A 15,778-nucleotide genomic window follows, 5' to 3' on the forward strand; every position below is an offset into this window, starting at 1 on the left:
AAATAACAGAAGCAACCATCCCAGGCAGGTAAAACACCCATTTCCCCCAGAAGCCCCCACCACCAGCTGTGGGTGCAGCCATCCAGGCTCTTCCCAGCATGCAGTGACAGAGGAGTGTGAGAGTGCAGTGGGCCAGCACTCCACACCACACCACCAGCACAGAGGTGGATAAGAGGGTTAAATCCAGCTGCTCAGAGATAAGCAGGCCAGCAAACAGGGAATAGAGGTTTTCCAGCCTCCAGCAAATACCTGCACAAGGCACTTGCATGGCTGACACTGGGTATTTAACTCGGGATTTGCCAGTATTGGAGACCCTGATGCCACATTTCACTAATGCTCTCCTGAAGAACTGCTTTCTTGGCTCCTCTGAAGCCTGTAAAAGAGAAGGTTGAAAAGATAGGCTGGCACCCTGGGGAAGATGCAGCAGCCCTTTTTAACTGTTGTTGGGAATTTTTGGCTTTTTGAGGATTCTTGTAGGGCCAGACACATCTGAGATGCTGTCTCACACAAGACAAACCTCAGGAGATAAAACAACCAAAGACTCCTGCAGCAGCTCTGGCAGAGCAACCACACAGCCAGACCAGGGTACAAACAGGCATCCCACAACACACACATGGCCGCAACTTCCTGATCTTAACCCCAGGCACATAAATTCCCAGGTGGCACCTCTGGATTACTACATTACATTTCACCACTGGCATTTAATTTCCCCTTTTGCCTTCCAAGACTAAAACTACTTCCAATTTCTGCTCCAGCTGACCAACAGTTTTTTATTCCTCTTGCATCCAGAAATACTGAACTGCTGCATCTGGGAATTCTGCAAAGATGGAGGGGGCCCTCTTCTCTGTGCTGAAGCCACTAGCCATGCCCAAGTAGCTGCAGCACCGCCACTAAACTTTAAAACCTGTCAGGCAGTGGAAAGCTTATGGCTATGCTGGAAGACCTAGTGCTTCCAAAATCTGCATCACACAGGTCCCCAGAGCTAGAGACCTCCATGGAGCTGCCCATGGAGCATCCCACACCTTGGCTGTGGTCCAGATACAGGTAAGCAGGAGAGAGCAACACCAGTTTTGGCTGTGGGATGCCCCATCCCGCTCCCCTCCCGGCTCCATTTGGAGGCAGCCAGCTGCATCCCGTGTCACTGCGTTTTGCATAATCAAAAAGGGAGTTTAGCCTCCATAACCACAACCCAAAGGGTATATTTAGCTCAACTGGAAAACAAAGGAGATTGGGTCCACCGCAGATTAAATTAGCCGGGCCTGCTTACGCCAGGAGCGCCTGTCTGCCATCCACCACACCTCCCACGGGTTTATTCCTGGCTCCACGATTCAGTGATCCCCCCACGGACCTGCTCCGTGAAAACACTGAAAAGGAAAATACACAGCAAAGAGGTGGAAGAGTGGGTCCAACAGGTTCCCAAAGCCTTGGGCAGGAGGACACAGACTCGTGAGGGTTTGCATCACCCGTCTCAACCGCAGAGCCACAGCATGGGATGAGGTGCAGGAGCCCATGTGGTGCTGCACCTCCTGCAGTCCACAGGGAGGAAAAGGATGACAGGGGACAACAGGGGACCCCTCAAACCGCCCCCAGAGCCCAGCTCCAGTGTGCCCCCTGCACAGTACGGGAGCAGGGCGAGGACATTTCCCTCATGGTCTTCAGAACCTTCTCTTTGCTTAAGATCTGCTTCCCAGGGAGAGGCTCATTTTTCCTGCCTAATTTCCATTGATATAATTTCATCCCCCATCTCCTTTGCTGCCGTCTCACGCAACTCAAAGACGCAGCCAAAGACGTGGTTATTTTTACATTTTCCTCCCAGGAGATGGTATCTCCACGGGGCACGGCTGCCATGCCACATCAGATCACTGCACCCAACCGGCTCAGCCCCACGACAGCAGGATGAAGTCTGGGGGACACCCTGCCACCAGGTATTTTTCTGTCTCACTGGCATTAAAACTCCCCAGCTTTTCAGTCAAGGGCATTCCAAAAAAAAAAAAAAAAAGAAACACAAAACAGCCCCAGTCCTGAAGGTAGCAAGGTGCTGTCTCAGCCCCTCTCACCACAGCCCCCACCCAAGCACCAAAACCATCTTTCAGTCATCCCAGTTTTAGATTTTTCTATGGCTTTTTGCATTTATCATGGGACCCTGCAAGGCAACTTGCCTCCCCTGGATCCAGGTCTTGGTGGATTCACGATTTCCAAATTGACCCAAATTTACCCAGCATAGGAAGGGACTGGGTTTGGTAATCAATGCCAAGACACTGAGGTCCACAAGATGACCATCCTCCTTGACCTGGCACATGGGCTTCAGCATGACATGGATTGTCTTTAGACCCACATCTCTTACTGGGCACTGGGAGAAGAAAAAAAGCAGCATTCTCACAAATAACCTAAGAGTTTTTGGAATTTATAGAGTGGGGAGACGGAAAGCAAAGTGTGGGGCATGCAGGGAGAAGCTGGTTTGTACACCCCTGGGAGAGGACAAAGCAGGGCAGCAGGATGGTCTCCTGCATGCTACAGCAGCTACACCCTGCAAGTTCACCCAGTGTTTTCCTTTCCTCCTTCCCTTGAGATCACTCTCACCATCATTCGTCCATAACACCAAAGCCAGGAATATAGGGAAGAAGGTATCAGGCTGTGCACAGCTTGTCTGTACTTACTTTACAAATAAAAGTGATCACAAAAAACGTTTGCACCCTGAAAGGAATCCTAGTACCCTTCCCCCTCCTACACCTCCCAAAGCAGAGCACAAATCCAGCTGCTCTGCAACCTTATCTTGACGCAGAAACAGTCTGGGACAGAGATAGAAGGGTTCCCCGAAGGCACAGCTTATTAAAGGCATCTTTACTTAGTAGGTTCTCTTCAAAAAGGCCGCACTGAAGCGCCGTTCCCGGACTGGTTTTCATCACGGCAGCAGCAAACACCACTCAGGCAGGGTCCCCAGACTGGTCATGCAATGTGTGCCCTTGCAAAGCCACAGGCTTTTTTCCAGGCTAAAAAGGAACCCAAGACCAGACAGATACACCCAGGCCAAGGCACTTTGGGGGACCCACAACTGAGAGTCACGAGGAGCTCCCAAACACGCCCTGCTCTCGCCCCCGGGATATTACAGGAATGGGGACCAGCACAGTAATGAAGTCCACAGGATGTTCCCTGTTTATCCAGCAGCTTTTCCTCCGACCCCACGCCCGCTACCGCAGGAGATTGCACACTTGCATTCAAATGCTCCTAATCCCAGGTTTCAAGAACCGGAGCTACAAAACAACCACACAAAGAGGCAGCAGTTCGCACGCATCCCGGGAACCTCCCCGCAGCCAACGCCTTGCTTGTTTATCCAACACGCGATCTTTCCACGTTCAGCTATTTTCATCCCACCCTGCTATTAATGGATGCAGAAGGCGGTTGGGTAAGGCTGTTCGACAAAAATCTCATTTAGAGATCAAGACAAGCTTAATTGGTTTCTAGCCAGACCTGCACAAAGATGGGTTACTCCACAAATACAGTTGCTAATCTGCCCATTATACTCCCTAAGCTCCCACCCACAAAGAAAAAGAAAATAAAGCAAAGATGCACAAAGGAATGCAGGATTTTGAGCGTGTTACTTCCAGTGAGGAACACATCACAAGTGACGAATTCTGCGAGAACAAGGGCATTGCTTTTCATTGAAGGAAAAGGATAACGAAGCGGTAAACAAAATAACAACAAAAAGACCTAACATAGATTAAATCTGCATTTTCCACAGGCAATCCACAGCCATTTCGGGTTCTTGAAGAGCATTTCCAGCAGCTATTGTTTCTGTGGGCAGAGAGAAGCAGGGGAAAAGCTTACAGGGCCAAGGAGACATCACGTCACAAGTGACAGAGTAGAAAGGATGGGGAACCTCGTGATTAAAAAGCACAGGACTGAATCCCTGGAGAGCTGAATTCACTCCTGAACTTGGTTGTAAAAAAAAAAAAAATAAAAAAAATCGCGAGTTTCCTGTATGATCACATCCCAGATGATTTATTCAAAACCTGGTGTTGAAAAGCAAGGGAGGGGGAGGAAGCAGGAGGAGGAAGGGGAAGACTCGGTCCTGTGGGCTTATAATAGGCTTGGGGTTAGACCAGCACCGGCAAGCTGTGAACATCCAGCTGAGCTGGGCACTGCATGACCTGGAGCTGGGAGAGCACCAAGCATCCCTCGAGCTCAGGTGAGAGACCACACGTCTGCCCAGATGTGTGTCATGGGCTCAACGAACTCCACAGCCCCACCAGCAGCATCCCACAAGCTTCCGTAACGCGGTGCTCCGACAGAAACACAGCCATGTGGAAAATGGAAAGGTTAGGGATTATTTCCCCGCTTGGAGCTACACAAGAATTTAGAAACGAGAACATAAAGCTGTCCTCCAAACGCAGCGTATTATAAATTAGACAACAGCCCGGTTCCAGCACGGCAGAGCAGCTGCAGCAGCGGCACATGTAGAAGAAGGCGATGAAAGGGTTGTTTGGTTACAACCTTCTCCCCTTGTGCAGCAGCCCAGGACTCCCAGCTCCAGCTCACAAGGCCTGTTTATTTTCCCGAAAGCGAGCCAATTCTGCTGGGCGGGAAGCGCTGCACCCAAGGGAGAGCTGAGCTGCGGATCCTTCGGCAGGACAGAGCCAAAAACAAGGCCAGCACCAGAAAGGATGGCTGTCATGTGTTTTGGACCTTTACAGCAACGTCCCTTGAGCTCCAGAGCATCTTTGCAAGGGCCTTTTGCAGCAGGAGGGTTCACTACAGCACAGAGAGCCACAGAGGAGTTTTTCCAAGACCTTCCTCAGCCACATCGGGTGCTCACAGATCCAAGGCTTGGTGAAAGCAAAGGACAGCCCGGTCCCTGGCCTTGGACAAGGGCTTCCAGCCACGGAGATACAGAGCCAGTCCTGTCCCAAAAAGCTGCCGTGGGAACCCCAGGGTGAACAGATTCAAACTTTTCCTTTCAGCAGTGAGACAAGCTGTAATTAGCATCACCAAGTCCACCCCAGGGTCTGGGTAAGGACAGCCCCGTGACATTATCTGACAAGGCGACTGCTGGATGTGTTTTCCTTGGCTTTTTTCCCCCCTGGTAAAATGAGCAGCCATTTTGCACGGGTGTTTTTGCCCCCACTCCACGTTGCCTGGGGTCAATTTTCCAGAGTAAGGACATGCATTTCAAAACACACTCTAACAGCCCATTGCCACAGCTGGAGCTCGGCTCTTGGAATCCTCAGGGATGGGTCCCTCCTCAACTGTCCAACACCCCCATGGCATATCGGGGGTGCCAGACCTCAAAGACACAGTCTCATGCTGCCTTCCATCAAAATGAAAAACATAGTCCAAAACACAAGGCAAAGGGAAAAAAATATGAACATGAGGCAACAGAGCTACAGCTGCGAGACACATCATCACCACTGCCTCACACGTCTCTCACCTAGTTCAGCCTTATCCCCCGAGCAAAACCAACAGAGCTTCCTCTGATGCAACCACAAGTGATCCCTTGGAAATAAATTCAGAGTATTTTGAGGTTAAAGTCCCTCTTTAATCTCTTTTTCTCATGCTGAAAACTGTCATGTGATAGGATAGCTTGAAAAGCCTGGATATAAGGTAAGTCCTGGTGTGCCAACTAAGGGAACGGCACAATTTCACCACTAGGTAACCCAAATCACAGCCCTGTCACACATCACTGTAGTTTGAACACAGCTATCACCACTGCATCAACTAAGAAATGACAAATTTTCTTGAACCCAGTGACTGGAAGAGCAGCATTTAATGCAGCATTTAATGGGAGAAAACATTGAGCATAAAGGCTCACTTCCAGCCCCAGTCCCAAAAGCAGACTCACTTTAGGGATTTCAATATTTGGCATGCTCCAAAAATTTTCCTCAGCATCTTTTTGCTCTATGTGATGGCTAGAGATTTCCCATGGCTCCACAGCCACCTGATATTTCACATGCAATTTGCCAGGCAGCACTCTCCATGGAAAAGGAGATGAAGGCCATAAATGGATCTGAGTCATCCCCGGAAAGCTTCCAGTCTCTTTGCAGGATGTCTCCAAAGTGCTGGAACGAGGAGATGGCACATGGGCTGAGGTCTGAAAACCAATCTCTCAGACCTAGCGAGCTTTGGTAAGCAAATGGCTTACATAAAATATCTGTCAGAACACCCATTTGAAGCACTGGCTGTTGTAAACAAGGCTGCTCCAGAGGCACCAGGGATTAGCACAGTTCAAACAGTCCTTGGCGTGACTTACCGGAGCGCCCAGGAACAGATTTGCAAGTTCAGCTTTTCTCCTGCCTGACGCTCACCCAGCACCACTGAACAACACCGAAGCTCCAACAGCCTTAACCCTGCCATCTCCTACAGGGAGGCTGAGACACAGGGATAGGGGTGGCAGAAGCCCTGTGCTCGATCACAGGACCTGATTGGAAGGAGAAAACCCAAAGAGACATCACCGTGGGGCTGCTTTTTTCCCATGTAGCTGGAGGAGATCCAACACCAGGCTGTTCGTGAGCAAGCTGGGCAAGTATCCCTCAGCAGAGGCACGGCAGCCCAAAGTTATGCATGGGATATGCAAGGAGAACAATGCCAAGCAAAACAGGGCAGCTGAAAAACACCAGGCACCCAAAAGGCTTACCCTGATATTAAGGCAGAGAGCAGCCTCTCTTCCCTGCACTGGGCACACAGCCACAGCCAAGACACTCCTAGTGCCTTGGGGGCAGAGGGAAGGAAACCTCAGTAAATGAAGTGTCCTTTGCATTCGATTCCTGTGAAAGCCAGGCATGGCAAGGGGATCCACCTTCCCATCTGCATCTCACCCATCCTCAGCTCTAGCGAGAAGGTGCTGTGGTTTCCAGGAGCAGCAGAAGCTCCCATGAAACAATGGGAGCACGAAGGGTGACTGGAGTCACGGGAGAGAAAGCTTTACACAAACAGATTTACAGTCACTCACATCCACACAAGCATCCTTGAAGGAAGCAGCTGCACCGGACCGCAGCTGACGCAGACTCTCCAGGATGGCACACACGAGTTCACAGCTCCTCCGAGTGCTGTTTATTTAGAAGATACTGAGGCCAAGCATGGAACAGGCACCTCCATAAAACCCTACCTCATGACTGGGTGAAAGTCAGATGGATGTGCAGCTCCAGAGAGCCACCTCAGAAAGGTCTGGACAAAAGAAACACTGAGGAGCAGCAGCAGGGCAGACCCACCACAGCCTAAGCTCTATGTCACACAACACATCGGAGCCAGAAAACGTCCCTCTGTGCTGCCTGTTTGCCATAGCAAGCAATCCATCTTGCTTGTTCAGGGTGAGGAAAATGGTCTCTGGACTGTTCCTCTATCCTCCTCCTCCCTGCTGGAAGACCTGGTAACAGAGTTTGCCTGTAAAAGGCACCAAGCTGCTAGAAAATCACCTGAACAGCACAAAACATTGTGGGTCTTTCAGCTCCCTTAACACACTCTCCCTCTTACACCCCAGACCTGAGTGACTACAGATCCCATGCCAGAACAATGCCCCGTTGCATCCCCCATTTTCACACTCCAGTTTTCTTTGATTTTTAGGACAAGTACCATCCCCTCCCTCCCAGCCCACGCAGTGCCTCATGAGCACAGAGCACAGTCCCGGCTCCCCTGCCCTGCAGCCTCAGCGTACCCACAGTTGCGTTCCTGTCCAAAAAGTGTGTGCACTTTCCTGCTTGGTGACAGTATTAACTCAAATGCTACAACCTCAGAGATGCCCTGCTCTCTAGAAGGGAAGGCAAGCTGATCCTCACTCCTGCAAAGCATGTAAGGAACCAACACCCTGCAGAACCTTCCCCAAAAGCTGCCAATCTCCATAGCTCAGTTTTGCATATTGGTACAGAGCCCAGCTGCTGGTGTTTCACACACCACCCCCCCAGTCAGCCTCTGAATGGCACAGTTTTGAATTGCTTCCTCCTGCCACAGTGCCCCGGGGCAGGACCTGCCAGCAGCCCAGCCCATCGCCACGGGAGACAAGATGAAAGCCCCATGAGAAAGGCGAGCAGCAGGGAACACCAGGAGATCCCACTGCATTCTGCTCTGCTCCTCTGAGGATGGGCACAGGTCAGGTGGATTAATTGGGTCCTTCCCCTCTCTTTATCTCACCCATCTCTAGCTGCTGCCAAGTTGTTTTGAGCTCTGGCGTGGCTGCTTTCCACCCAGGGCCCAGCACAAAAAAAGGGACGAGGAGCCTCATTACAAAACCCTTGGCAACAGTCCAAAATCCAGAGGTCAGTAATTGGGTCACTGGGTTCAGCTTCTGAAAACCATCCCTTCAGGAGGTGTGGTAAAAGCAGGAACAGCCGCCTTCACCACTGCAGCCAGAGCCGGACGCTCCTGCGGCTCCTCCACCGCACCCTCCACACCTTATTCCATTTACCCTCCCATAAAAGCACTGGCACACTGACAGAGCAGCCGGGAGAGGGAGAGCCCTGACTTCCACACAGCTTCACTGCGTTGCACAGGGCAGACATGACTCAGGTAAGCAGCACGTAGGTGAGAGCGCATCGCTATGCAATGCTCACCCCGAGGAATGCAGGAGGGAAACATGAAGCCACTTGTCTGGCACGGCAAACAACCCTTCAATCATCCACCAGGCCCTGCAACTGCCGGGAAGCTCAGCACTCCCGGTTGGGAAAGATGAGGATGTCTCCAATCAGCAACACACCACCTGTTACCAACCGCGCTGCAACGCGCTGCTGTGTTTCCCCCATGCCCACTCCATGAGAGCTCCGAAAACACGTAAAAGAAGAATCCAAACACCAGCAAAGCAACTGGCGCATCCTCCAGGAAGGCAAGGCTCAAGGAGCAGCCCCGCTCTGGTGGCTTGACATTTCCCCACTGCCGTGATGACCAGCTGGCGTGTGCCACGGTGGGGGAGAATGTGCCTGTCCACCAACACTGCCCTTCCAGTGGGTCAAGGCAATGTTTTGAACACAGACTCTCAAGGCAACTCAGCCCATGAGGCGTAACACTTCGAGTAACTTACTGAGTCACGGTAACACTGACTCATCAGCGAGTGTCTCTGCGTTGGGCAAACCCATCCATTTGGCTGATTTTAGGAAGAGGCCATGAGCAACCTCCTCGCCCAGGTGCTCCAAGCAGCACAAGCCTCTTCCATTCAGCAAATTTACAACAAATACCTGCAAAGGGCTGGGGCTGAATGCAGGAGGGAGCACGAACAGGAGGGGGTTATCGGAGATTCAGGTGGAGCGCACAGAGGTTGCTCCAGACCTGGGCACAGCGTGGGATGGGTGCCCTTGGGAATGACCCCACCCAACCTCACCACGAGGAAAACATAGGCCAGATGTTCAGACAACTTCAGGTGTTAATTTGGTTAATTTGCTGTAATTCAGGTGGCTGGTGTTCAGGCCACACCAATCATGAAACAAAGCGCTGTCAGCTCAGATCATGAAACTCTCCAGTCAACTAACCACGTCTTCATGGTGTGCCAGGCCACTTCTCTCATTTTCATCCCCTTTGGTTTTCTTCTCAGTGGCCACAAAGATCTGAAAGCTTTATGACTCACTGAGCTGAGATTTTCTATGCTACCCCAGTACTCCTGGTTCCTTAGCGTATTCCAAAACCTTATGACACGCCACGAGGGCAGGAGATACCAAGTGCAAATGATCTCCTGAGAGGGCAGGAGGGTAAGTAGGCACCAGCACAGCTTTTCTCCCAGCCCAGTCTGAGGAAGTGGCAGGAGCAAAGAATAATCAAAGGCAAACAACAAATCACAACCAGCAACTGTCAAGGGGCTGAGGAACCTCTAATTTTTGCAATAAATACAAAGTTGGAAATCATAGAATCACAGAAGGAATGGGTTGGAAGGGACCTTAAAGATCATCTAGCTCTAACCCCCATGCCATGTGCAGGGACACCTTCCACTATACCAGGTTGTTCAAAGAATATGTCATTAAGGATGAGGGAACTAAGGCAATAAGCAGAAGAGCTTCTGCTGGAATATTTAACTACCTTCCAACCCTTTACTAGTTGTTTCTCTCATCCCCTAGTATGGTAAGCACAGAGGGTAAATCTGTATGACTGAGCATCTAGATTAACCAAGACAAAAGTCAGAGTCAGACATTTAGTATTTCTTCCCCAATTTACAGCCCTTTGTTCAGATCAGCTCTTTTTTTTTCAGCATGGTGCTGACGTCTGTTGTGGTGCAGGAGTGAAAAGTACACATATGATTATCTTAAAAGGGAGGGGGGAAAAAAAATCAATATGGACATGATATGAATTTTATGGCATTCAGCTGCCACGACTTGCAAATAAACAGCTGTTCCAGCAGGTCCATGCAAGCTTAACAGCACAGCAGTAAAACACAAGGCTTTTCTTCCCCTTTTAAAAGGGTTCTACCCATATAAAAAAGTATATTTTTATAATAAAATAAATTGCAGGTTGAAGAATCGTAGTTAGGTCACACTCAATTCCAGCAGAACAAGCGCATCCTGCTTCACACGGCCTCACCAGTCACTCCACAGCAGTGGCAGCTTTCTGAAGCCAAGTTAAGATATTTAATTACCAGCATCAAGTCAGAAACCAAAGCGTACAACAAAATCCTCATTTGTGAGCGAAGCCTGCAGAAATGTCGTTGAGCAGGCTTTGGCAATCTCCAAAGCTGACAGCTGGATGCCCTGGCTTATCGACTGCTAGAGCACACACGGAAAAAAACCCTCTGAATAGTTGCAGTGCCGAGCAAGCCTTCAAGGCACCCCCGCCAGCCTCTTAAAAAGGCTCACAGAAATAGGCAAGCTCCATTTATTAATACTTCAGAGATAAAACTGGCCGTGTAGGAGCAGCTCAGTGCGTGCCTGTGCCGGAGGAGGATGGGAAGAAGACCACCCGCTCCGGGTGGTGCATCCACCAGCATCCCCACTCAACCAGTTCAGGTAATGAATGCAGCAGGTACATTTGCTACCTGTGCACGTGGTGGGCTGCTGCCAAGTGCATCGGCCAAAAACCTTCAGGCATCAGCCCAGCATGGGTGGTCAATGCATGGAAAAGTCAGAGCAGGAAGACGGAGTGAGAGGAGCCACTGGCTGGCTGGCTGACAAACAGTACTTGTGGGAAGCCCATCCGCCCAACAGCTCCATGTCTCCCCTGTGCTGGGTTCCTCAGCTGTGTGACATGACAGCGCGGGAAAAAGAGGAGGAAGAAACCAAAACAAAGCACAGAAGCAAAGGGAGATAAACATGTCCCAGTTAGACTGGCTGTCCTCAGCTCCTGCCCATCCTCACGGGAGGAGCCGGCCCACCGTGGCTGTCCCTTTCCTGCTCCCTCCCGCGCCCCTGCCGAAAACAAAGGGTCAGATAAGGAGCCAGCTCAGGTCAAGACCGGTTTGACTCCGTTTCAAGTCCAGGGGAGCGGATTCAGCACTGATTTTACACCTCACCCATCCTGTTTGCCTCCCCGGGGCGGAGGCCAGGACACAGAGCAGGGGGCACGCCTGGCTGGCTGGACCCAAAAACCCCAGGCTGTGGCAGGGCACCACCGGCAGAGCCACACGCCAGCTGAACACTGGCCAGAGCCAGGAAGCGTCAGTGCTTCCTCCTGTCCCGGTGTCACACAACATTGGGCGGTCGGAGATTGTGGACTTTGGCTTTTGCTTCCTGCTCCCGACAGAGCAGGGGCAGGTCCCGGTGTATGGCCACGGGGAGAGCAAGGTGAGTCAGTCACTCATTAATCGAGGAACAGCAAGGTGGTTGTCTGACCTGCAGGGTTTGGGGGCAGTGCACACCAAAACAAACCCCAGCGCCCACGGAAAAGGGTCCAGATGCTGCAGGACCCATTTACTCCTAATGAGACTCAAAGAAGGGCAGGCCAGGAATGCCAATACCTTTGGAATATGTTGTTTTCGGCAAGGGAGGATAACGATATTCCATCACGGTTCACCATGGAGGCATTAATACACACCAGCACCCGGTTTTGCATGCAGTATCAGAATCAACCTCTAGAGAGGGAAAAAAATGAAAAAGCCGGCTTCTCCCTCTGGGTGCTGCCGGGAGAAGCCGGCTGGCTGTACAATGCCGGGTGTCTGCAGTGCTCAGGCCTGGCTGAAACCACCAGAGCAGCCTGTGCCATGGTTTCCCCTCTCCCCAGCACCTGGCAGAGGGGGCTTGGCCACACCCCATGGTCTTCCGCCCACTTCTGATTTCCTCGGGGAACCCCTCACCCCTGGTTTAGCAGCACAGCCCCCCCCCAGTTCAAGTGGCTTCTGTCAGGAGGCAAATTATCATCTGTCTTTGCCTTAAATTAACCTTGATCACTTAAAGATGCAGAAAGCCTGTTTCACACCAGCACCAATGCATGAGGCAGTGCAGCCATCCACCAGCAATGTAGATCCCAGGGATAAAACCCCACTGTGCCAAGCAAGTCAAGATCAGGATGTGACCACAGCCATCGCACAGCAACGGCAGTGGGTGCCAACCCCCGAGGCTCCATGCAGCAAGGGAGCAGCAAGGGTCCCTCCTACATGGAGACCCCTGACCTGAATCTCCTAGAATTTTTAGGTGGGCGCAGCCAACGACAGACCCGATCTCCCCACCTGGTTCCCGAGCCACAAACCTGCCTGTACCGAAGCCACAGCCCAACACCGGGACATGCCAAAATCCCGCTCCCTCCCATCCCGGCTCCCACACTAGAGCATCGGCTGGACCACAGCACACCCACAGCAAAATGTGTGGCACCAGCGGCTCGGCACACAGAGACGATGGAGCAGCCCCAGACTGCTGTGCCTGTGGGGAGGCACTGCAGGGACTGAGACCCCCCAAAACCTGGGCGAACCCCAGGAGGGGCCCTGCGGGTGTGGGAGTCGCCGCAGGGGTGGGAGCCGCCGTGCCAGCCGGCGCCGGGGCCGCAGCAGCCCCCTGAGGCGTTGCCATGGAGAAGGCAGCGCAGCAGCAGCATCCCACATCCCACATCCCGCATCCCACGCCCGCGCGTGGGCGCCCCCTGCCCGGCGCCCACAGGGCCGGGCACCGCCCGGGACACACCGGGACAGCGGGGCCGGGGGACACGCCGTGCCCCGGGGCGCTGGGAGCGGGGCGGGGGCCGCGGGGGCCCCGGCACTCCCCCCGGGGCGAACAGCCCCACGCAGCGCCCCGGGCAGAGTGGGACGCGGGCTCCGCTCCCTTCCCTTCCCAACGGCGGGGAAAAGCAGCGAAGCCCCGGCCCCCGCCCCGCCGCCGGCGCTCCCGACCCGCCACCCCGGGGTACGCGAGAAGGGCAACACCCCCCGCCAAAAGCCCCCCAGGGCGAAAGGGGAGGAGCGCCGAGGGCGCTCGGAGGACTCACCGCAGCGCGGCCGCCGCTCCTGCCGGGGCGGAGAGCTCGGTCCCCGCGGTCCGGCCGCCGTTCCTGCCGGGGCGGAGAGCTCGGTCCCCGCGGTCCGGCCGCCGTTCCTGCCGGGGCGGAGGGCTCGCTGCCCGCGGTCCGCCCGCCGTACCTGCCGGCGCGGCGCTGCGCTGCGCGGCGCGGAGCCCGCCCGGCCCCTGCCCACAATGGGCCGCGCCCGCCCCGCCCGGCGCGGTGGCGTCACCGCCCGCCCGCCGACGGGAGTTGTAGTGACGCGCGGGGCGGGGGCACCGCGCCGGGGGTACGGCACAGGGGGACCGCACAGGGGGTACGGCACAGGGGGACCGCACTGGGGTTACGGCAGAGGGGGACCGCACTGGGGGTACGGCACAGGGGGACCGCACAGGGACACCGTTCTAGGGGTACCGCGCCGGGGGTACGGCACAGGGGACCGCACTAGGGGTACGGCACAGGGGGACCGCACTGGGGGCACTGCACTAGGGGTACTGAACTAGGGACACCGCACCGGGGGTACGGCACAGGGGTGCTGCATGGGGACACTGTACTAAGGGTACCGCAGCGGGGGTACCACACTAGGGACACCGTACTAAGGGTACCGGGCCGGGGGTACCGCACGGGGGGCACGGCACTAGGGGTACCGCATCGGAGGTACCGCACTAAGGTACCGCACTTGGGGACACCGTACTAAGGGTACTGCGCCGGAGGTACCGCACTGGAGGTGCTCCACGAGGGGTACGACACCGGCGGCATCGCACGGGGGGTACCGCACTAGGGGTACGGCACCGGGGGTGTGGCACTAGGGACGCGGCACTAGGGACACCGCACCAGGGGTACCGCACTGGGACGGCCCCGCACGCAGCGCTGCGGGCCCCGGCAGTGCCCGTGCTGCAGAGGAGCCGCCTGGCTGGGGGAGCAGGCGGGAGGGAGGGTCCAGCTCCCGCCGAGCAGCGAGGATAAAGTTTCACCCGGCTGGCGACAAGGGTGACACGGACATGCGGGATCTGCTTCCCAGTTGCCTGGCAGAGGCCTCCCAAGCTGCAGCGTTCTCCGCTTGGGTTTAAGAAATCAATTTTCCAGGGGTTCCCATTTCGTGTGATTCAGAGCAGCAACTGGATACACGGTTGGATTCCCACATGCATGGGAATAACCTCGCTGCATGAGATGGCAGAAGGAGAAGTTACTGCTCTCAGTGCAAATCAAAACTCCGATCAAATTAATAGTGTGTAACATTTTACCTCAAGTAAACATTTTTTTTTTCTCTGGATAAGAGGTCAAGCTATTTAAATCTCGTATGATTTTTTTTCCTTTTTCCTCAGCAACAACCGTATGGGAAGGCCTGAAAGGTTGGAAGGGATTTACAGGGATTGTGTTTCCTATGGAATCTGCACAAAGTGATACAGAGACAAAGGAAAAGCCAGTGGTGGGAAAGTAAAGAAAGAATATCTTTAGAAGAGTTGATACCAAAGAATGGAGTAAAATCATAGAATCACAGAAGGGTTTGGATTGGAAGGGATCTTCAACATCATTAATTCCAAACCCCTGCCATCAGCAGGGACACCTTTGGCTAGACCAGGTTGCTCAAAGCCCCATTCAACCTGGCCTGGAACATTTCCAAGGATGGGGCAGCCACAGCCCATGTTGAACAAACTGTTCCAGCACCTCACCATCCTCACAGTAAAGAATTTCTTTCTAAGATCTAATCTAACCCTGCCCTCTGTCAGTTTGAGGCCATTCCTCCTGTCCTGTCCCTCCATGCCCTTGTCAGAAGTCACTCTCCGGTTCTCTAGGAGCCACTTTAGGCACTAGAAGGGGCTCAAGGTCCCCCCAGAGCCTTCTCTTCTCCAGGCTGCACAACCCCAGATCTCTCAGCCTGTCTCCATAGCAGAGGTGCCCCAGCCCTCAGAGCATCTCTGTGGCCTCTTCTGTACTTGCTTCAGCAGGTCCATGTCTTTCCTGTGCTGAGGACCCCAGAGCTGGACACAGGGCTCCAGATGGGGTCTCACCGGAGCAGAGCAGAGGGGGAGAATCCCCTCCCTTAGCCTGCTGCCCACTCTGCTGGGGATGCAGCCCAGGATGAGATTTGCTTTCTGGGCTGCCAGTGCACAGTGCTGGCTCATGTCCAGCTTTTCATCCACGAGAACCCCCAAGTCCTTTTCCACAGAGTTGCTCTCAATGGCTTCTTCTCTCAGTCTGTTCTCAGATCTGGGGTTGCTCTGACCCAGGTGCAGAACCTTGCACTTGAACTTCTTGAAATTCATAAGGTTCTCATGGGCCTGTTCCATCTGTGCCTTAGTTTTCCTGATCCCACCCCTACACATCTGAATCCCTGTACTCTTCCCAGCTCACCTGTCACTGCTTCCACTGGCTGTGCATTTCCTTCTTACTCCTCAGTTTGAGGAGCAGATCCTTGCTCAGCCATGCTGGTTTCCAACCTGCCTTGCTTGAT

The 15,778-nt window shown here is 53.6% G+C and overlaps 1 protein-coding gene across 3 annotated transcripts in view; it reads right to left on the reverse strand.

Moving 5' to 3' along the window:
* The window catches only part of DAAM1 (dishevelled associated activator of morphogenesis 1), a 95,031-nt gene extending 81,537 nt beyond the window's left edge, over nt 1-13,494 (reverse strand). For 2 of the 3 annotated variants that reach the window (XM_064659479.1, XM_064659478.1), the window contains exon 1: nt 13,312-13,447. The gene's annotated coding sequence lies outside the window, so the exon portion shown is untranslated. Of the gene's footprint in view, nt 1-13,311 lie in introns of all 3 variants that reach the window. The other variant, XM_064659481.1, reaches the window with a different exon arrangement.
* Nucleotides 13,495-15,778: the final 2,284 nt, after the last annotated feature.

The sequence above is a fragment of the Pseudopipra pipra genome, chromosome 6 (genome assembly GCF_036250125.1).
Source record: "Pseudopipra pipra isolate bDixPip1 chromosome 6, bDixPip1.hap1, whole genome shotgun sequence".
NCBI classification, from domain to species: domain Eukaryota; kingdom Metazoa; phylum Chordata; class Aves; order Passeriformes; family Pipridae; genus Pseudopipra; species Pseudopipra pipra.